Raw genomic sequence first — 18,417 nt, 5'->3', positions numbered from 1 at the left:
AATGCCAGCACTGAGACACTATTGCTAGGGACAAATCAAAGGAGGTTTATTACCAACAAGTGTGTGCAGTTCGTGTGGAACACCTGGCTTTTAAATTATTCAATGACGAAGCTGTTCAAAGATGTGGTGAAGTGAAAAAAACTGTATTTTATAACAAATTAGTGAAAAAGCTTACAGCACCTGGTAATCCCAAGAGGTCTCCCATACAGGTACTGACCAGGCCCAAACCTTGATTGCTTCCGAGATCAGACGGGATCGGGCTTTTTCATGGTGGTATGGCCGTAAGCGAAGGACACACCTTGAAAAATCTCTGAAAAGTCCCTTGTGTATATGTCAAAGTATGATTGTGTCGCCCACTGCAAAGACTAGATTCTTGCATATGGAGGTAAAAGGCTAAGTTAAACAGTTGTCTTCATCACTGTTGCTCTTTTTTTGAGTAACAATCGGCTCCCACCCCATTTCTTGTCTCTAAAATGCCAGCACTGAGACATTGTTGCTAGGGACAAATCAAAGGAGGTTTATTACCAACAAGTGTGTGCAGTTCGTGTGGAACACCTGGCTTTAAAATTATTCAATGACGAAGCTGTTCAAAGATGTGGTGAATTGAAAAAAACTGTATTTTATAACAAATTAGTGAAAAAGCTTACAGCACCTGGTATTCCCAAGAGGTCTCCCATACAGGTACTGACCAGGCCCAACCCTGGATTGATTCCGAGATCAGAGGGGATTGGGCTTTTTCAGGGTGGTATGGCTGTAAGCGAAGGAAAAACCTTGAAAAATCTCTGAAAAATCCCTTGTGTATTTGTCAAGGTATGATTGTGTCACCCACTGCAAAGACTAGATTCTTGCACATAGAGGTAAAAGGCTAAGTTAAACATTTGTCTTCATCATTGTTGCTCTTCTTTAGACTCTAACAATTGGCTCCCACCCCATTTCTTGTCTCTAAAATGCCAGCACTGAGACATTATTGCTAGGGACAAATCAAAGGAGGTTTATTACCAACAAGTGTGTGCAGTTCGTGTGGAACACCTGCCTTTAAAATTATTCAATGACGAAGCTGTTCAAAGCTGTGGTGAAGTGAAAAAAACTGTATTTTATAACAAATTAGTGAAAAAGCTTACAGCACCTGGTATTCCCAAGAGGTCTCCCATACAGGTACTGACCAGGCCCAAACCTGGATTGCTTCCGAGATCAGACGGGATCGGGCTTTTTCATGGTGGTATGGCCGTAAGCGAAGGACACACCTTGAAAAATCTCTGAAAAGTCCCTTGTGTATATGTCAAAGTATGATTGTGTCGCCCACTGCAAAGACTAGATTCTTGCATATGGAGGTAAAAGGCTAAGTTAAACAGTTGTCTTCATCACTGTTGCTCTTTTTTTGAGTAACTATCGGCTCCCACCCCATTTCTTGTCTCTAAAATGCCAGCACTGAGACATTGTTGCTAGGGACAAATCAAAGGAGGTTTATTACCAACAAGTGTGTGCAGTTCGTGTGGAAAACCTGGCTTTAAAATTATTCAATGACGAAGCTGTTCAAAGATGTGGTGAAGTGAAAAAAACTGTATTTTATAACAAATTAGTGAAAAAGCTTACAGCACCTGGTATTCCCAAGAGGTCTCCCATACAGGTACTGACCAGGCCCAAACCTGGATTGATTCCGAGATCAGAGGGGATTGGGCTTTTTCAGGGTGGTATGGCTGTAAGCGAAGGAAAAACCTTGAAAAATCTCTGAAAAATCCCTTGTGTATTTGTCAAGGTATGATTGTGTCACCCACTGCAAAGACTAGATTCTTGCACATAGAGGTAAAAGGCTAAGTTAAACAGTTGTCTTCATCACTGTTGCTCTTTTTTCGAGTAACAATCGGCTCCCACCCCATTTCTTGTCTCTAAAATGCCAGCACTGAGACATTATTGCTAGGGACAAATCAAAAGAGGTTTATTACCAACAAGTGTGTGCAGTTCGTGTGGAACACCTGGCTTTAAAATTATTCAATGACGAAGCTGTTCAAAGATGTGGTGAAGTGAAAAAACTGTATTTTATAACAAATTAGTGAAAAAGCTTACAGCACCTGGTATTCCCAAGAGGTCTCCCATACAGGTACTGACCAGGCCCAACCCTGGATTGATTCCGAGATCAGAGGAGATTGGGCTTTTTCAGGGTGGTATGGCTGTAAGCGAAGGAAAAACCTTGAAACATCTCTGGAAAATCCCTTGTGTATTTGTCAAGGTATGATTGTGTCGCCCACTGCAAAGACTAGATTCTTGCATATAGAGGTAAAAGGCTAAGTTAAACAGTTGTCTTCATCATTGTTGCTCTTCTTTAGACTCTAACAATTGGCTCCCACCCCATTTCTTGTCTCTAAAATGCCAGCACTGAGACATTATTGCTAGGGACAAATAAAAGGAGGTTTATTACCAACAAGTGTGTGCAGATCGTGTGGAACACCTGGCTTTAAAATTATTCAATGATGAAGCTGTTCAAAGATGTGTTGAAGTGAAAAAAATTGTATTTTATAACAAATTAGTGAAAAAGCTTACAGCACCTGGTATTCCCAAGAGGTCTCCCATACAGGTACTGACCAGGCCCAACCCTGGATTGCTTCCGAGATCAGACGGGATCGGGCTTTTTCAGGGTGGTATGGCCGTAAGCGAAGGACACACCTTGAAAAATCTCTGTAAAATCCCTTGTGTATATGTCAAAGTATGATTGTGTCGCCCACTGCAAAGACTAGATTCTTGCATATGGAGGTAAAAGGCTAAGTTAAACAGTTGTCTTCATCACTGTTGCTCTTTTTTCGAGTAACAATCGGCTCCCACCCCATTTCTTGTCTCTAAAATGCCAGCACTGAGACATTATTGCTAGTGACAAATCAAAGGAGGTTTATTACCAACAAGTGTGTGCAGTTCGTGTGGAACACCTGGCTTTAAAATTATTCAATGACGAAGCTGTTCAAAGATAAGGTGAAGTGAAAAAAACTGTATTTTATAACAAATTAGTGAAAAAGCTTACAGCACCTGGTAATCCCAAGAGGTCTCCCATACAGGTACTGACCAGGCCCAAACCTGGATTGCTTCCGAGATCAGACGGGATCGGGCTTTTTCATGGTGGTATGGCCGTAAGCGAAGGACACACCTTGAAAAATCTCTGAAAAGTCCCTTGTGTATATGTCAAAGTATGATTGTGTCGCCCACTGCAAAGACTAGATTCTTGCATATGGAGGTAAAAGGCTAAGTTAAACAGTTGTCTTCATCACTGTTGCTCTTTTTTTGAGTAACTATCGGCTCCCACCCCATTTCTTGTCTCTAAAATGCCAGCACTGAGACATTGTTGCTAGGGACAAATCAAAGGAGGTTTATTACCAACAAGTGTGTGCAGTTCGTGTGGAAAACCTGGCTTTAAAATTATTCAATGACGAAGCTGTTCAAAGATGTGGTGAAGTGAAAAAAACTGTATTTTATAACAAATTAGTGAAAAAGCTTACAGCACCTGGTATTCCCAAGAGGTCTCCCATACAGGTACTGACCAGGCCCAAACCTGGATTGATTCCGAGATCAGAGGGGATTGGGCTTTTTCAGGGTGGTATGGCTGTAAGCGAAGGAAAAACCTTGAAAAATCTCTGAAAAATCCCTTGTGTATTTGTCAAGGTATGATTGTGTCACCCACTGCAAAGACTAGATTCTTGCACATAGAGGTAAAAGGCTAAGTTAAACATTTGTCTTCATCATTGTTGCTCTTCTTTAGACTCTAACAATTGGCTCCCACCCCATTTCTTGTCTCTAAAATGCCAGCACTGAGACATTATTGCTAGGGACAAATCAAAGGAGGTTTATTACCAACAAGTGTGTGCAGTTCGTGTGGAACACCTGGCTTTAAAATTATTCAATGACGAAGCTGTTCAAAGCTGTGGTGAAGTGAAAAAAACTGTATTTTATAACAAATTAGTGAAAAAGCTTACAGCACCTGGTATTCCCAAGAGGTCTCCCATACAGGTACTGACCAGGCCCAACCCTGGATTGCTTCCGAGATCAGACGGGATCGGGCTTTTTCAGGGTGGTATGGCCGTAAGCGAAGGACACACCTTGAAAAATCTCTGTAAAATCCCTTGTGTATATGTCAAAGTATGATTGTGTCGCCCACTGCAAAGACTAGATTCTTGCATATGGAGGTAAAAGGCTAAGTTAAACAGTTGTCTTCATCACTGTTGCTCTTTTTTCGAGTAACAATCGGCTCCCACCCCATTTCTTGTCTCTAAAATGCCAGCACTGAGACATTATTGCTAGGGACAAATCAAAGGAGGTTTATTACCAACAAGTGTGTGCAGTTCGTGTGGAACACCTGGCTTTAAAATTATTCAATGACGAAGCTGTTCAAAGCTGTGGTGAAGTGAAAAAAACTGTATTTTATAACAAATTAGTGAAAAAGCTTACAGCACCTGGTATTCCCAAGAGGTCTCCCATACAGGTACTGACCAGGCCCAAACCTGGATTGCTTCCGAGATCAGACGGGATCAGGCTTTTTCAGGCTGGTATGGCCGTAAGCGAAGGACACACCTTGAAAAATCTCTGAAAAATCCCTTGTGTATATGTCAAAGTATGATTGTGTCGCCCACTGCAAAGACTGGATTCTTGCATATGGAGGTAAAAGGCTAAGTTAAACAGTTGTCTTCATCACTGTTGCTCTTTTTTCGAGTAACAATCGGCTCCCACCCCATTTCTTGTCTCTAAAATGCCAGCACTGAGACATTATTGCTAGGGACAAATCAAAAGAGGTTTATTACCAACAAGTGTGTGCAGTTCGTGTGGAACACCTGGCTTTAAAATTATTCAATGACGAAGCTGTTCAAAGATGTGGTGAAGTGAAAAAACTGTATTTTATAACAAATTAGTGAAAAAGCTTACAGCAACTGGTATTCCCAAGAGGTCTCCCATACAGGTACTGACCAGGCCCAACCCTGGATTGATTCCAAGATCAGAGGAGATTGGGCTTTTTCAGGGTGGTATGGCTGTAAGCGAAGGAAAAACCTTGAAACATCTCTGGAAAATCCCTTGTGTATTTGTCAAGGTATGATTGTGTCGCCCACTGCAAAGACTAGATTCTTGCATATAGAGGTAAAAGGCTAAGTTAAACAGTTGTCTTCATCATTGTTGCTCTTCTTTAGACTCTAACAATTGGCTCCCACCCCATTTCTTGTCTCTAAAATGCCAGCACTGAGACATTATTGCTAGGGACAAATAAAAGGAGGTTTATTACCAACAAGTGTGTGCAGATCGTGTGGAACACCTGGCTTTAAAATTATTCAATGATGAAGCTGTTCAAAGATGTGTTGAAGTGAAAAAAATTGTATTTTATAACAAATTAGTGAAAAAGCCTACAGCACCTGGTAATCCCAAGAGGTCTCCCATACAGGTACTGACCACGCCCAACCCTGGATTGCTTCCGAGATCAGACGGGATCGGGCTTTTTCAGGGTGGTATGGCCGTAAGTGAAGAAAACACCTTGAAAAATCTCTGAAAATTCCCTTGTGTATATGTCAAAGTATGATTGTGTCGCCCACTGCAAAGACTAGATTCTTGCATATGGAGGTAAAAGGCTAAGTTGAACAGTTGTCTTCATAACTGTTGCTCTTTTTCCGAGTAACAATCGTCTCCCACCCCATTTCTTGTCTCTAAAATGCCAGCACTGAGACACTATTGCTAGGGACAAATCAAAGGAGGTTTATTACCAACAAGTGTGTGCAGTTCGTGTGGAACACCTGGCTTTTAAATTATTCAATGACGAAGCTGTTCAAAGATGTGGTGAAGTGAAAAAAACTGTATTTTATAACAAATTAGTGAAAAAGCTTACAGCACCTGGTAATCCCAAGAGGTCTCCCATACAGGTACTGACCAGGCCCAAACCTTGATTGCTTCCGAGATCAGACGGGATCGGGCTTTTTCATGGTGGTATGGCCGTAAGCGAAGGACACACCTTGAAAAATCTCTGAAAAGTCCCTTGTGTATATGTCAAAGTATGATTGTGTCGCCCACTGCAAAGACTAGATTCTTGCATATGGAGGTAAAAGGCTAAGTTAAACAGTTGTCTTCATCACTGTTGCTCTTTTTTTGAGTAACAATCGGCTCCCACCCCATTTCTTGTCTCTAAAATGCCAGCACTGAGACATTGTTGCTAGGGACAAATCAAAGGAGGTTTATTACCAACAAGTGTGTGCAGTTCGTGTGGAACACCTGGCTTTAAAATTATTCAATGACGAAGCTGTTCAAAGATGTGGTGAATTGAAAAAAACTGTATTTTATAACAAATTAGTGAAAAAGCTTACAGCACCTGGTATTCCCAAGAGGTCTCCCATACAGGTACTGACCAGGCCCAACCCTGGATTGATTCCGAGATCAGAGGGGATTGGGCTTTTTCAGGGTGGTATGGCTGTAAGCGAAGGAAAAACCTTGAAAAATCTCTGAAAAATCCCTTGTATATTTGTCAAGGTATGATTGTGTCACCCACTGCAAAGACTAGATTCTTGCACATAGAGGTAAAAGGCTAAGTTAAACATTTGTCTTCATCATTGTTGCTCTTCTTTAGACTCTAACAATTGGCTCCCACCCCATTTCTTGTCTCTAAAATGCCAGCACTGAGACATTATTGCTAGGGACAAATCAAAGGAGGTTTATTACCAACAAGTGTGTGCAGTTCGTGTGGAACACCTGCCTTTAAAATTATTCAATGACGAAGCTGTTCAAAGCTGTGGTGAAGTGAAAAAAACTGTATTTTATAACAAATTAGTGAAAAAGCTTACAGCACCTGGTATTCCCAAGAGGTCTCCCATACAGGTACTGACCAGGCCCAAACCTGGATTGCTTCCGAGATCAGACGGGATCGGGCTTTTTCAGGCTGGTATGGCCGTAAGCGAAGGACACACCTTGAAAAATCTCTGAAAAATCCCTTGTGTATATGTCAAAGTATGATTGTGTCGCCCACTGCAAAGACTGGATTCTTGCATATGGAGGTAAAAGGCTAAGTTAAACAGTTGTCTTCATCACTGTTGCTCTTTTTTCGAGTAACAATCGGCTCCCACCCCATTTCTTGTCTCTAAAATGCCAGCACTGAGACATTATTGCTAGGGACAAATCAAAAGAGGTTTATTACCAACAAGTGTGTGCAGTTCGTGTGGAACACCTGGCTTTAAAATTATTCAATGACGAAGCTGTTCAAAGATGTGGTGAAGTGAAAAAACTGTATTTTATAACAAATTAGTGAAAAAGCTTACAGCACCTGGTATTCCCAAGAGGTCTCCCATACAGGTACTGACCAGGCCCAACCCTGGATTGATTCCGAGATCAGAGGAGATTGGGCTTTTTCAGGGTGGTATGGCTGTAAGCGAAGGAAAAACCTTGAAACATCTCTGGAAAATCCCTTGTGTATTTGTCAAGGTATGATTGTGTCGCCCACTGCAAAGACTAGATTCTTGCATATAGAGGTAAAAGGCTAAGTTAAACAGTTGTCTTCATCATTGTTGCTCTTCTTTAGACTGTAACAATTGGCTCCCACCCCATTTCTTGTCTCTAAAATGCCAGCACTGAGACATTATTGCTAGGGACAAATAAAAGGAGGTTTATTACCAACAAGTGTGTGCAGATCGTGTGGAACACCTGGCTTTAAAATTATTCAATGATGAAGCTGTTCAAAGATGTGTTGAAGTGAAAAAAATTGTATTTTATAACAAATTAGTGAAAAAGCTTACAGCACCTGGTATTCCCAAGAGGTCTCCCATACAGGTACTGACCAGGCCCAACCCTGGATTGCTTCCGAGATCAGACGGGATCGGGCTTTTTCAGGGTGGTATGGCCGTAAGCGAAGGACACACCTTGAAAAATCTCTGTAAAATCCCTTGTGTATATGTCAAAGTATGATTGTGTCGCCCACTGCAAAGACTAGATTCTTGCATATGGAGGTAAAAGGCTAAGTTAAACAGTTGTCTTCATCACTGTTGCTCTTTTTTCGAGTAACAATCGGCTCCCACCCCATTTCTTGTCTCTAAAATGCCAGCACTGAGACATTATTGCTAGGGACAAATCAAAGGAGGTTTATTACCAACAAGTGTGTGCAGTTCGTGTGGAACACCTGGCTTTAAAATTATTCAATGACGAAGCTGTTCAAAGATAAGGTGAAGTGAAAAAAACTGTATTTTATAACAAATTAGTGAAAAAGCTTACAGCACCTGGTAATCCCAAGAGGTCTCCCATACAGGTACTGACCAGGCCCAAACCTGGATTGCTTCCGAGATCAGACGGGATCGGGCTTTTTCATGGTGGTATGGCCGTAAGCGAAGGACACACCTTGAAAAATCTCTGAAAAGTCCCTTGTGTATATGTCAAAGTATGATTGTGTCGCCCACTGCAAAGACTAGATTCTTGCATATGGAGGTAAAAGGCTAAGTTAAACAGTTGTCTTCATCACTGTTGCTCTTTTTTTGAGTAACTATCGGCTCCCACCCCATTTCTTGTCTCTAAAATGCCAGCACTGAGACATTGTTGCTAGGGACAAATCAAAGGAGGTTTATTACCAACAAGTGTGTGCAGTTCGTGTGGAACACCTGGCTTTAAAATTATTCAATGACAAAGCTGTTCAAAGATGTGGTGAAGTGAAAAAAACTGTATTTTATAACAAATTAGTGAAAAAGCTTACAGCACCTGGTATTCCCAAGAGGTCTCCCATACAGGTACTGACCAGGCCCAACCCTGGATTGATTCCGAGATCAGAGGGGATTGGGCTTTTCAGGGTGGTATGGCTGTAAGCGAAGGAAAAACCTTGAAAAATCTCTTAAAAATCCCTTGTGTATTTGTCAAGGTATGATTGTGTCACCCACTGCAAAGACTAGATTCTTGCACATAGAGGTAAAAGGCTAAGTTAAACATTTGTCTTCATCATTGTTGCTCTTCTTTAGACTCTAACAATTGGCTCCCACCCCATTTCTTGTCTCTAAAATGCCAGCACTGAGACATTATTGCTAGGGACAAATCAAAGGAGGTTTATTACCAACAAGTGTGTGCAGTTCGTGTGGAACACCTGGCTTTAAAATTATTCAATGATGAAGCTGTTCAAAGCTGTGGTGAAGTGAAAAAAAACTGTAGTTTATAACAAATTAGTGAAAAAGCTTACAGCACCTGGTATTCCCAAAAGGTCTCCCATACAGGTACTGACCAGGCCCAAACCTGGATTGATTCTGAGATCAGAGGGGATCGGGCTTTTTCAGGGTGGTATGGCTGTAAGCGAAGGAAAAACCTTGAAAAATCTCTGAAAAATCCCTTGTGTATTTGTCAAGGTATGATTGTGTCGCCCACTGCAAAGACTAGATTCTTGCACATAGAAGTAAAAGGCTACGTTAAACAGTTGTCTTCATCATTGTTGCTCTTCTTTAGACTCTAACAATTGGCTCCCACCCCATTTCTTGTCTCTAAAATGCCAGCACTGAGACATTATTGCTAGGGACAAATCAAAGGAGGTTTATTACCAACAAGTGTGTGCAGTTCGTGTGGAACACCTGGCTTTAAAATTATTCAATGACGAAGCTGTTCAAAGCTGTGGTGAAGTGAAAAAAAAACTGTATTTTATAACAAATTAGTGAAAAAGCTTACAGCACCTGGTATTCCCAAGAGGTCTCCCATACAGGTACTGACTAGGCGCAACCCTGGATAGCTTCCGAGATCAGACGGTACCGGGCTTTTTCAGGGTGGTATGGCTGTAAGCACAAGAAAAACCTTGAAAAATCTCTGAAAAATCCCTTGTGTATTTGTCAAGGTATGATTGCGTCGCCCACTGCAAAGACTAGATTCTTGCATATAGAGGTAAAAGGCTAAGTTAAACAGTTGTCTTCATCATTGTTGCTCTTCTTTAGACTCTAACAATTGGCTCCCACCCCATTTCTTGTCTCTAAAATGCCAGCACTGAGACATTATGTCTAGGGACAAATCAAAGGAGGTTTATTACTAACAAGTGTGTGCAGTTCGTGTGGAACACCTGGCTTTAAAATTATTCAATGACGAAGCTGTGCAAAGCTGTGGTGAAGTGAAATAAACTGTATTTTATAACAAATTAGTGAAAAATTTTACAGCACCTGGTATTCCCAAGAGGTCTCCCATACAGGTACTGACCAGGCCCAGCCCTGGATTGCTTCCGAGATCAGACGGGATCGGGCTTTTTCAGGGTGGTATGGCCGTAAGCGAAGAAAACACCTTGAAAAATCTCTGAAAAATCCCTTGTGTATATGTCAAAGTATGATTGTGTCGCCCACTGCAAAGACTAGATTCTTGCATATAGAGGTAAAAGGCTAAGTTAAACAGTTGTCTTCATCACTGTCGCTCTTTTTTCGAGTAACAATCGGCTCCCACCCCATTTCTTGTCTCTAAAATGCCAGCACTGAGACATTATTGCTAGGGACAAATCAAAGGAGGTTTATTACCAACAAGTGTGTGCAGTTCGTGTGGAACACCTGGCTTTAAAATTATTCCATGACGAAGCTGTTCAAAGATGTGGTGAAGTGAAAAAAACTGTATTTTATAACAAATTAGTGAAAAAGCTTACAGCACCTGGTATTCCCAAGAGGTCTCCCATACAGGTACTGACCAGGCCCAACCCTGGATTGATTCCGAGATCAGAGGGGATCGGGCTTTTTCAGGGTGGTATGGCTGTAGGCAAAGGAAAAACCTTGAAACATCTCTGGAAAATCCCTTGTGTATTTGTCAAGGAATGATTGTGTCGCCCACTGCAAAGACTAGATTCTTGCATATAGAGGTAAAAGGCTAATTTAAACAGTTGTCTTCATCATTGTTGCTCTTCTTTAGACTCTAACAATTAGCTCCCACCCAATTTCTTGTCTCTAAAATGCCAGCACTGAGACATTATTGCTAGGGAAAAATAAAAGGAGGTTTATTACCAACAAGTGTGTGCAGTTCGTGTGGAACACCTGGCTTTAAAATTATTCAATGACGAAGCTGTTCAAAGATGAGGTGAAGTGAAAAAAAAACTGTATTTTATAACAAATTAGTGAAAAGGCTTACAGCACCTGGTATTCCCAATAGGTCTCCCATACAGGTACTGACCAGGCCCAACCCTGGATTGCTTCCGAGATCAGACGGGATCGGGCTTTTCCAGGGTGGTATGGCCGTAAGCGAAGGACACACCTTGAAAAATCTCTGAAAAATCCCTTGTGTATATGTCAAAGTATGATTGTGTCGCCCACTGCAAAGACTAGATTCTTGCATATAGAGGTAAAAGGCTAAGTTAAACAGTTGTCTTCATCATTGTTGCTCTTCTTTAGACTCTAACAATTGGCTCCCACCCCATTTCTTGTCTCTAAAATGCCAGCACTGAGACATTATTGCTAGGGACAAATCAAAGGAGGTTTATTACCAACAAGTGTGTGCAGTTCGTGTGGAACACCTGGCTTTAAAATTATTCAATGACGAAGCTGTTCAAAGCTGTGGTGAAGTGAAAAAAACTGTATTTTATAACAAATTAGTGAAAAAGCTTACAGCACCTGGTATTCCCAAGAGGTCTCCCATACAGGTACTGACCAGGCCCAACCCTGGAATTCTTCCGAGATCGGACGGGATCGGGCTTTTTCAGGGTGGTATGGCCATAAGCGAATGACACACCTTGAAAAATCTCTGAAAAATCCCTTGTGTATATGTCAAAGTATGATTGTGTCGCCCACTGCAAAGACTAGATTCTTGCATATGGAGGTAAAAGGCTAAGTTAAACAGTTGTCTTCATCACTGTTGCTCTTTTTTCGAGTAACAATCGGCTCCCACCCCATTTCTTGTCTCTAAAATGCCAGCACTGAGACATTATTGCTAGGGACAAATCAAAGGAGGTTTATTACCAACAAGTGTGTGCAGTTCGTGTGGAACACCTGGCTTTAAAATTATTCAATGACGAAGCTGTTCAAAGCTGTGGTGAAGTGAAAAAAAACTGTATTTTATAACAAATTAGTGAAAAAGCTTACAGCACCTGGTATTCCAAAGAGGTCTCCCATACAGGTACTGACCAGGCCCAACCCTGGATAGCTTCCGAGATCAGACGGGATCGGGCTTTTTCAGGGTGGTATGGCCGTAAGCGAATGACACACCTTGAAAAATCTCTGAAAAATCCCTTGTGTATATGTCAAAGTATGATTGTGTCACCCACTGCAAAGACTAGATTCTTGCATATAGAGGTAAAAGGCTAAGTTAAACAGTTGTCTTCATCACTGTCGCTCTTTTTTCGAGTAACAATCGGCTCCCACCCCATTTCTTGTCTCTAAAATGCCAGCACTGAGACATTATTGCTAGGGACAAATCAAAGGAGGTTTATTACCAACAACTGTGTGCAGTTCGTGTGGAACACCTGGCTTTAAAATTATTCCATGACGAAGCTGTTCAAAGATGTGGTGAAGTGAAAAAAACTGTATTTTATAACAAATTAGTGAAAAAGCTTACAGCACCTGGTATTCCCAAGAGGTCTCCCATACAGGTACTGACCAGGCCCAACCCTGGATTGATTCCGAGATCAGAGGGGATCGGGCTTTTTCAGGGTGGTATGGCTGTAAGCGAAGGAAAAACCTTGAAACATCTCTGGAAAATCCCTTGTGTATTTGTCAAGGAATGATTGTGTCGCCCACTGCAAAGACTAGATTCTTGCATATAGAGGTAAAAGGCTAATTTAAACAGTTGTCTTCATCATTGTTGCTCTTCTTTAGACTCTAACAATTAGCTCCCACCCCATTTCTTGTCTCTAAAATGCCAGCACTGAGACATTATTGCTAGGGACAAATAAAAGGAGGTTTATTACCAACAAGTGTGTGCAGTTCGTGTGGAACACCTGGCTTTAAAATTATTCAATGACGAAGCTGTTCAAAGATGAGGTGAAGTGAAAAAAAAACTGTATTTTATAACAAATTAGTGAAAAAGCTTACAGCACCTGGTATTCCCAAGAGGTCTCCCATACAGGTACTGACCAGGCCCAACCCTGGATTGCTTCCGAGATCAGACGGGATCGGGCTTTTCCAGGGTGGTATGGCCGTAAGCGAAGGACACACCTTGAAAAATCTCTGAAAAATCCCTTGTGTATATGTCAAAGTATGATTGTGTCGCCCACTGCAAAGACTAGATTCTTGCATATGGAGGTAAAAGGCTAAGTTAAACAGTTGTCTTCATCACTGTTGCTCTTTTTTTGAGTAACAATCGGCTCCCACCCCATTTCTTGTCTCTAAAATGCCAGCACTGAGACATTATTGCTAGGGACAAATCAAAGGAGGTTTATTACCAACAAGTGTGTGCAGTTCGTGTGGAACACCTGGCTTTAAAATTATTCAATGACGAAGCTGTTCAAAGATGTGGTGAAGTGAAAAAAACTGTATTTTATAACAAATTAGTGAAAAAGCTTACAGCACCTGGTATTCCCAAGAGGTCTCCCATACAGGTACTGACCAGGCCCAACCCTGGATTGATTACGAGATCAGAGGGGATCGGGCTTTTTCAGGGTGGTATGGCTGTAAGCGAAGGAAAAACCTTGAAAAATCTCTGAAAAATCCCTTGTGTATTTGTCAAGGTATGATTGTGTCGCCCACTGCAAAGACTAGATTCTTGCACATAGAGGTAAAAGGCTAAGTTAAACAGTTGTCTTCATCATTGTTGCTCTTCTTTAGACTCTAACAATTGGCTCCCACCCCATTTCTTGTCTCTAAAATGTCAGCACTGAGACATTATTGCTAGGGACAAATCAAAGGAGGTTTATTACCAACAAGTGTGTGCAGTTCGTGTGGAACACCTGGCTTTAAAATTATTCAATGACGAAGCTGTTCAAAGCTGTGGTGAAGTGAAAAAAAACTGTAGTTTATAACAAATTAGTGAAAAAGCTTACAGCACCTGGTATTCCCAAAAGGTCTCCCATACAGGTACTGACCAGGCCCAAACCTGGATTGATTCCGAGATCAGAGGGGATCGGGCTTTTTCAGGGTGGTATGGCTGTAAGCGAAGGAAAAACCTTGAAAAATCTCTGAAAAATCCCTTGTGTATTTGTCAAGGTATGATTGTGTCGCCCACTGCAAAGACTAGATTCTTGCACATAGAAGTAAAAGGCTAAGTTAAACAGTTGTCTTCATCATTGCTGCTCTTCTTTAGACTCTAACAATTGGCTCCCACCCCATTTCTTGTCTCTAAAATGCCAGCACTGAGACATTATTGCTAGGGACAAATCAAAGGAGGTTTATTACCAACAAGTGTGTGCAGTTCGTGTGGAACACCTGGCTTTAAAATTATTCAATGACGAAGCTGTTCAAAGCTGTGGTGAAGTGAAAAAAAAACTGTATTTTATAACAAATTAGTGAAAAAGGTTACAGCACCTAGGTATTCCCAAGAGGTCTCCCATACAGGTACTGACCAGGCCCAGCCCTGGATTGCTTCCGAGATCAGACGGGATCGGGCTTTTTCAGGGTGGTATGGCCGTAAGCGAAGAAAACACCTTGAAAAATCTCTGAAAAATCCCTTGTGTATATGTCAAAGTATGATTGTGTCGCCCACTGCAAAGACTAGATTCTTGCATATGGAGGTAAAAGGCTAAGTTAAACAGTTGTCTTCATCACTGTTGCTCTTTTTTCGAGTAACAATCGGCTCCCACCCCATTTCTTGTCTCTAAAATGCCAGCACTGAGACATTATTGCTAGGGACAAATCAAAGGAGGTTTATTACCAACAAGTGTGTGCAGTTCGTGTGGAACACCTGGCTTTAAAATTATTCAATGACGAAGCTGTTCCAAGATGTGGTGAAGTGAAAAAAACTGTATTTTATAACAAATTAGTGAAAAAGCTTACAGCACCTGGTATTCCCAAGAGGTCTCCCATACAGGTACTGCCTAGGCCCAACCCTGGATAGTTTCCGAGATCAGACGGGACCGGGCTTTTTCAGGGTGGTATGGCTGTAAGCAGAAGAAAAACCTTGAAAAATCTCTGAAAAATCCCTTGTGTATTTGTCAAGGTATGTTTGCGTCGCCCACTGCAAAGACTAGATTCTTGCATATAGAGGTAAAAGGCTAAGTTAAACAGTTGTCTTCATCATTGTTGCTCTTCTTTAGACTCTAACAATTGGCTCCCACCCCATTTCTTGTCTCTAAAATGCCAGCACTGAGACATTATTGCTAGGGACAAATCAAAGGAGGTTTATTACCAACAAGTGTGTGCAGTTCGTGTGGAACACCTGGCTTTAAAATTATTCAATGACGAAGCTGTTCAAAGCTGTGGTGAAGTGAAAAAAACTGTATTTTATAACAAATTAGTGAAAAGCTTACAGCACCTGGTATTCCCAAGAGGTCTCCCATACAGGTACTGACCAGGCCCAACCCTGGAATTCTTCCGAGATCAGACGGGATCGGGCTTTTTCAGGGTGGTATGGCCATAAGCGAATGACACACCTTGAAAAATCTCTGAAAAATCCCTTGTGTATATGTCAAAGTATGATTGTGTCGCCCACTGCAAAGACTAGATTCTTGCATATGGAGGTAAAAGGCTAAGTTAAACAGTTGTCTTCATCACTGTTGCTCTTTTTTCGAGTAACAATCGGCTCCCACCCCATTTCTTGTCTCTAAAATGCCAGCACTGAGACATTATTGCTAGGGACAAATCAAAGGAGGTTTATTACCAACAAGTGTGTGCAGTTCGTGTGGAACACCTGGCTTTAAAATTATTCAATGACGAAGCTGTTCAAAGCTGTGGTGAAGTGAAAAAAACTGTATTTTATAACAAATTAGTGAAAAAGCTTACAGCACCTGGTATTCCCAAGAGGTCTCCCATACAGGTACTGACCAGGCCCAACCCTGGATAGCTTCCGAGATCAGAAGGGACCGGGCTTTTTCAGGGTGGTATGGCCGTAAGCGAATGACACACCTTGAAAAATCTCTGAAAAATCCCTTGTGTATATGTCAAAGTATGATTGTGTCACCCACTGCAAAGACTAGATTCTTGCATATGGAGGTAAAAGGCTAAGTTAAACAGTTGTCTTCATCACTGTCGCTCTTTTTTCGAGTAACAATCGGCTCCCACCCCATTTCTTGTCTCTAAAATGCCAGCACTGAGACATTATTGCTAGGGACAAATCAAAGGAGGTTTATTACCAACAAGTGTGTGCAGTTCGTGTGGAACACCTGGCTTTAAAATTATTCCATGACGAAGCTGTTCAAAGATGTGGTGAAGTGAAAAAAACTGTATTTTATAACAAATTAGTGAAAAAGCTTACAGCACCTGGTATTCCCAAGAGGTCTCCCATACAGGTACTGACCAGGCCCAACCCTGGATTGATTCCGAGATCAGAGGGGATCGGGCTTTTTCAGGGTGGTATGGCTGTAAGCGAAGGAAAAACCTTGAAACATCTCTGGAAAATCCCTTGTGTATTTGTCAAGGAATGATTGTGTCGCCCACTGCAAAGACTAGATTCTTGCATATAGAGGTAAAAGGCTAATTTAAACAGTTGTCTTCATCATTGTTGCTCTTCTTTAGACTCTAACAATTAGCTCCCACCCCATTTCTTGTCTCTAAAATGCCAGCACTGAGACATTATTGCTAGGGACAAATAAAAGGAGGTTTATTACCAACAAGTGTGTGCAGTTCGTGTGGAACACCTGGCTTTAAAATTATTCAATGACGAAGCTGTTCAAAGATGAGGTGAAGTGAAAAAAAAACTGTATTTTATAACAAATTAGTGAAAAAGGTTACAGCACCTGGTATTCCCAATAGGTCTCCCATACAGGTACTGACCAGGCCCAACCCTGGATTGCTTCCGAGATCAGACGGGATCGGGCTTTTTCTGGGTGGTATGGCCGTAAGCGAAAAATACACCTTGAAAAATCTCTGAAAAATCCCTTGTGTATATGTCAAAGTATGATTGTGTCGCCCACTGCAAAGACTAGATTCTTGCATATGGAGATAAAAGGCTAAGTTAAACAGTTGTCTTCATCACTGTTGCTCTTTTTTCGAGTAACAATCGGCTCCCACCCCATTTCTTGTCTCTAAAATGCCAGCACTGAGACATTATTGCTAGGAGCAAATCAAAGGATGTTTATTACCAACAAGTGTGTGCAGTTCGTGTGGAACACCTGGCTTTAAAATTATTCAATGACGAAGCTGTTCAAAGATGTGGTGAAGTGAAAAAAACTGTATTTTATAACAAATTAGTGAAAAAGCTTACAGCACCTGGTATTCCCAAGAGGTCTCCCATACAGGTACTGACCAGGCCAGACCCTGGATTGATTCCGAGATCAGAGGGGATCGGGCTTTTTCAGGGTGGTATGGCTGTAAGCGAAGGAAAAATCTTGAAAAATCTCTGAAAAATCCCTTGTGTATTTGTCAAGGTATGATTGTGTCGCCCACTGCAAAGACTAGATTCTTGCACATAGAGGTAAAAGGCTAAGTTAAACAGTTGTCTTCATCATTGTTGCTCTTCTTTAGACTCTAACAATTGGCTCCCACCCCATTTCTTGTCTCTAAAATGCCAGCACTGAGACATTATTGCTAGGGACAAATCAAAGGAGGTTTATTACCAACAAGTGTGTGCAGTTCGTGTGGAACACCTGGCTTTAAAATTATTCAATGACGAAGCTGTTCAAAGCTGTGGTGAAGTGAAAAAAACTGTATTTTATAACAAATTAGTGAAAAAGCTTACAGCACCTGGTATTCCCAAGAGGTCTCCCATACAGGTACTCACCAGGCCCAAACCTGGATTGCTTCCGGGATCAGACGGGATCGGGCTTTTTCAGGGTGGTATGGCCGTAAGCGAAGGAAAAACCTTGAAAAATCTCTGAAAAATCCCTTGTGTATTTGTCAAGGTATGATTGTGTCGCCCACTGCAAAGACTAGATTCTTGCACATAGAGGTAAAAGGCTAAGTTAAACAGTTGTCTTCATCACTGTTGCTCTTTTTTCGAGTAACAATCGTCTCCCACCCCATTTCTTGTCTCTAAAATGCCAGCACTGAGACATTATTGCTAGGGACAAATAAAAGGAGGTTTATTACCAACAAGTGTGTGCAGTTCGTGTGGAACACCTGGCTTTAAAATTATTCAATGACGAAGCTGTTCAAAGCTGTGGTGAAGTGAAAAAAACTGTATTTTATAACAAATTAGTGAAAAAGCTTACAGCACCTGGTATTCCCAAGAGGTCTCCCATACAGGTACTGACCAGGCCCAACCCTGGATTGCTTCCGAGATCAGACGGGATCGGGCTTTTTCAGGGTGGTATGGCCATAAGCGAATGACATACCTTGAAAAATCTCTGAAAAATCCCTTGTGTATATGTCAAAGTATGATTGTGTCACCCACTGCAAAGACTAGATTCTTGCATATGGAGGTAAAAGGCTAAGTTAAACAGTTGTCTTCATCACTGTTGCTCTTTTTTCGAGT

At 41.5% G+C, this 18,417-nt stretch overlaps 11 non-coding genes and 28 pseudogenes across 11 annotated transcripts; all 39 read right to left on the bottom strand.

Annotated features, from left to right (window-relative positions):
- Positions 1-168: 168 nt before the first annotated feature.
- Positions 169-287, bottom strand: LOC139067863 (5S ribosomal RNA; annotated as a pseudogene).
- Positions 288-640: 353 nt separating this feature from the next.
- Positions 641-759, bottom strand: LOC139066987 (5S ribosomal RNA; annotated as a pseudogene).
- A 355-nt stretch (positions 760-1,114) lies between these two features.
- On the bottom strand, positions 1,115-1,233 carry LOC139067249 (5S ribosomal RNA; annotated as a pseudogene).
- A 353-nt stretch (positions 1,234-1,586) lies between these two features.
- Positions 1,587-1,705, bottom strand: LOC139067512 (5S ribosomal RNA; annotated as a pseudogene).
- A 352-nt stretch (positions 1,706-2,057) lies between these two features.
- Positions 2,058-2,176, bottom strand: LOC139067208 (5S ribosomal RNA; annotated as a pseudogene).
- A 355-nt stretch (positions 2,177-2,531) lies between these two features.
- On the bottom strand, positions 2,532-2,650 carry LOC139068417 (5S ribosomal RNA). Its single transcript, XR_011520015.1, has one exon. It is a non-coding gene; the product is annotated as a 5S ribosomal RNA (ribosomal RNA).
- A 353-nt stretch (positions 2,651-3,003) lies between these two features.
- Positions 3,004-3,122, bottom strand: LOC139067756 (5S ribosomal RNA; annotated as a pseudogene).
- A 353-nt stretch (positions 3,123-3,475) lies between these two features.
- Positions 3,476-3,594, bottom strand: LOC139067511 (5S ribosomal RNA; annotated as a pseudogene).
- A 355-nt stretch (positions 3,595-3,949) lies between these two features.
- LOC139068416 (5S ribosomal RNA) lies at positions 3,950-4,068 on the bottom strand. The gene has a single exon (XR_011520014.1). It is a non-coding gene; the product is annotated as a 5S ribosomal RNA (ribosomal RNA).
- A 353-nt stretch (positions 4,069-4,421) lies between these two features.
- LOC139066782 (5S ribosomal RNA) lies at positions 4,422-4,540 on the bottom strand (annotated as a pseudogene).
- A 352-nt stretch (positions 4,541-4,892) lies between these two features.
- On the bottom strand, positions 4,893-5,011 carry LOC139067505 (5S ribosomal RNA; annotated as a pseudogene).
- Positions 5,012-5,366: 355 nt separating this feature from the next.
- Positions 5,367-5,485, bottom strand: LOC139067874 (5S ribosomal RNA; annotated as a pseudogene).
- A 353-nt stretch (positions 5,486-5,838) lies between these two features.
- Positions 5,839-5,957, bottom strand: LOC139067862 (5S ribosomal RNA; annotated as a pseudogene).
- A 353-nt stretch (positions 5,958-6,310) lies between these two features.
- LOC139066986 (5S ribosomal RNA) lies at positions 6,311-6,429 on the bottom strand (annotated as a pseudogene).
- A 355-nt stretch (positions 6,430-6,784) lies between these two features.
- On the bottom strand, positions 6,785-6,903 carry LOC139066562 (5S ribosomal RNA). The gene has a single exon (XR_011519464.1). It is a non-coding gene; the product is annotated as a 5S ribosomal RNA (ribosomal RNA).
- Positions 6,904-7,255: 352 nt separating this feature from the next.
- Positions 7,256-7,374, bottom strand: LOC139067207 (5S ribosomal RNA; annotated as a pseudogene).
- A 355-nt stretch (positions 7,375-7,729) lies between these two features.
- On the bottom strand, positions 7,730-7,848 carry LOC139068415 (5S ribosomal RNA). The gene has a single exon (XR_011520013.1). It is a non-coding gene; the product is annotated as a 5S ribosomal RNA (ribosomal RNA).
- A 353-nt stretch (positions 7,849-8,201) lies between these two features.
- On the bottom strand, positions 8,202-8,320 carry LOC139067755 (5S ribosomal RNA; annotated as a pseudogene).
- A 353-nt stretch (positions 8,321-8,673) lies between these two features.
- Positions 8,674-8,791, bottom strand: LOC139067582 (5S ribosomal RNA; annotated as a pseudogene).
- Positions 8,792-9,147: 356 nt separating this feature from the next.
- Positions 9,148-9,266, bottom strand: LOC139067546 (5S ribosomal RNA; annotated as a pseudogene).
- A 357-nt stretch (positions 9,267-9,623) lies between these two features.
- Positions 9,624-9,742, bottom strand: LOC139067978 (5S ribosomal RNA; annotated as a pseudogene).
- A 355-nt stretch (positions 9,743-10,097) lies between these two features.
- Positions 10,098-10,216, bottom strand: LOC139067193 (5S ribosomal RNA; annotated as a pseudogene).
- A 353-nt stretch (positions 10,217-10,569) lies between these two features.
- On the bottom strand, positions 10,570-10,688 carry LOC139066793 (5S ribosomal RNA; annotated as a pseudogene).
- A 357-nt stretch (positions 10,689-11,045) lies between these two features.
- On the bottom strand, positions 11,046-11,164 carry LOC139066584 (5S ribosomal RNA). The gene has a single exon (XR_011519486.1). It is a non-coding gene; the product is annotated as a 5S ribosomal RNA (ribosomal RNA).
- Positions 11,165-11,519: 355 nt separating this feature from the next.
- On the bottom strand, positions 11,520-11,638 carry LOC139067018 (5S ribosomal RNA; annotated as a pseudogene).
- Positions 11,639-11,992: 354 nt separating this feature from the next.
- LOC139066442 (5S ribosomal RNA) lies at positions 11,993-12,111 on the bottom strand. The gene has a single exon (XR_011519342.1). It is a non-coding gene; the product is annotated as a 5S ribosomal RNA (ribosomal RNA).
- Positions 12,112-12,464: 353 nt separating this feature from the next.
- Positions 12,465-12,583, bottom strand: LOC139066492 (5S ribosomal RNA). Its single transcript, XR_011519392.1, has one exon. It is a non-coding gene; the product is annotated as a 5S ribosomal RNA (ribosomal RNA).
- A 357-nt stretch (positions 12,584-12,940) lies between these two features.
- On the bottom strand, positions 12,941-13,059 carry LOC139066419 (5S ribosomal RNA). The gene has a single exon (XR_011519315.1). It is a non-coding gene; the product is annotated as a 5S ribosomal RNA (ribosomal RNA).
- A 353-nt stretch (positions 13,060-13,412) lies between these two features.
- Positions 13,413-13,531, bottom strand: LOC139066930 (5S ribosomal RNA; annotated as a pseudogene).
- A 356-nt stretch (positions 13,532-13,887) lies between these two features.
- On the bottom strand, positions 13,888-14,006 carry LOC139067045 (5S ribosomal RNA; annotated as a pseudogene).
- Positions 14,007-14,363: 357 nt separating this feature from the next.
- On the bottom strand, positions 14,364-14,483 carry LOC139067497 (5S ribosomal RNA; annotated as a pseudogene).
- A 353-nt stretch (positions 14,484-14,836) lies between these two features.
- Positions 14,837-14,955, bottom strand: LOC139066877 (5S ribosomal RNA; annotated as a pseudogene).
- Positions 14,956-15,309: 354 nt separating this feature from the next.
- LOC139067120 (5S ribosomal RNA) lies at positions 15,310-15,428 on the bottom strand (annotated as a pseudogene).
- Positions 15,429-15,781: 353 nt separating this feature from the next.
- Positions 15,782-15,900, bottom strand: LOC139066589 (5S ribosomal RNA). The gene has a single exon (XR_011519492.1). It is a non-coding gene; the product is annotated as a 5S ribosomal RNA (ribosomal RNA).
- A 353-nt stretch (positions 15,901-16,253) lies between these two features.
- LOC139066491 (5S ribosomal RNA) lies at positions 16,254-16,372 on the bottom strand. Its single transcript, XR_011519391.1, has one exon. It is a non-coding gene; the product is annotated as a 5S ribosomal RNA (ribosomal RNA).
- A 357-nt stretch (positions 16,373-16,729) lies between these two features.
- On the bottom strand, positions 16,730-16,848 carry LOC139067489 (5S ribosomal RNA; annotated as a pseudogene).
- Positions 16,849-17,201: 353 nt separating this feature from the next.
- On the bottom strand, positions 17,202-17,320 carry LOC139067152 (5S ribosomal RNA; annotated as a pseudogene).
- Positions 17,321-17,675: 355 nt separating this feature from the next.
- LOC139067492 (5S ribosomal RNA) lies at positions 17,676-17,794 on the bottom strand (annotated as a pseudogene).
- A 353-nt stretch (positions 17,795-18,147) lies between these two features.
- On the bottom strand, positions 18,148-18,266 carry LOC139066560 (5S ribosomal RNA). Its single transcript, XR_011519462.1, has one exon. It is a non-coding gene; the product is annotated as a 5S ribosomal RNA (ribosomal RNA).
- Positions 18,267-18,417: the final 151 nt, after the last annotated feature.

The sequence above is a fragment of the Nothobranchius furzeri genome, chromosome 2, assembly GCF_043380555.1.
Source record: "Nothobranchius furzeri strain GRZ-AD chromosome 2, NfurGRZ-RIMD1, whole genome shotgun sequence".
NCBI classification, from domain to species: Eukaryota; Metazoa; Chordata; class Actinopteri; order Cyprinodontiformes; family Nothobranchiidae; genus Nothobranchius; species Nothobranchius furzeri.
The sequence above is the reverse complement of the archived record's forward strand: the minus strand, read 5'-3'. Positions and strand labels throughout refer to the sequence as shown.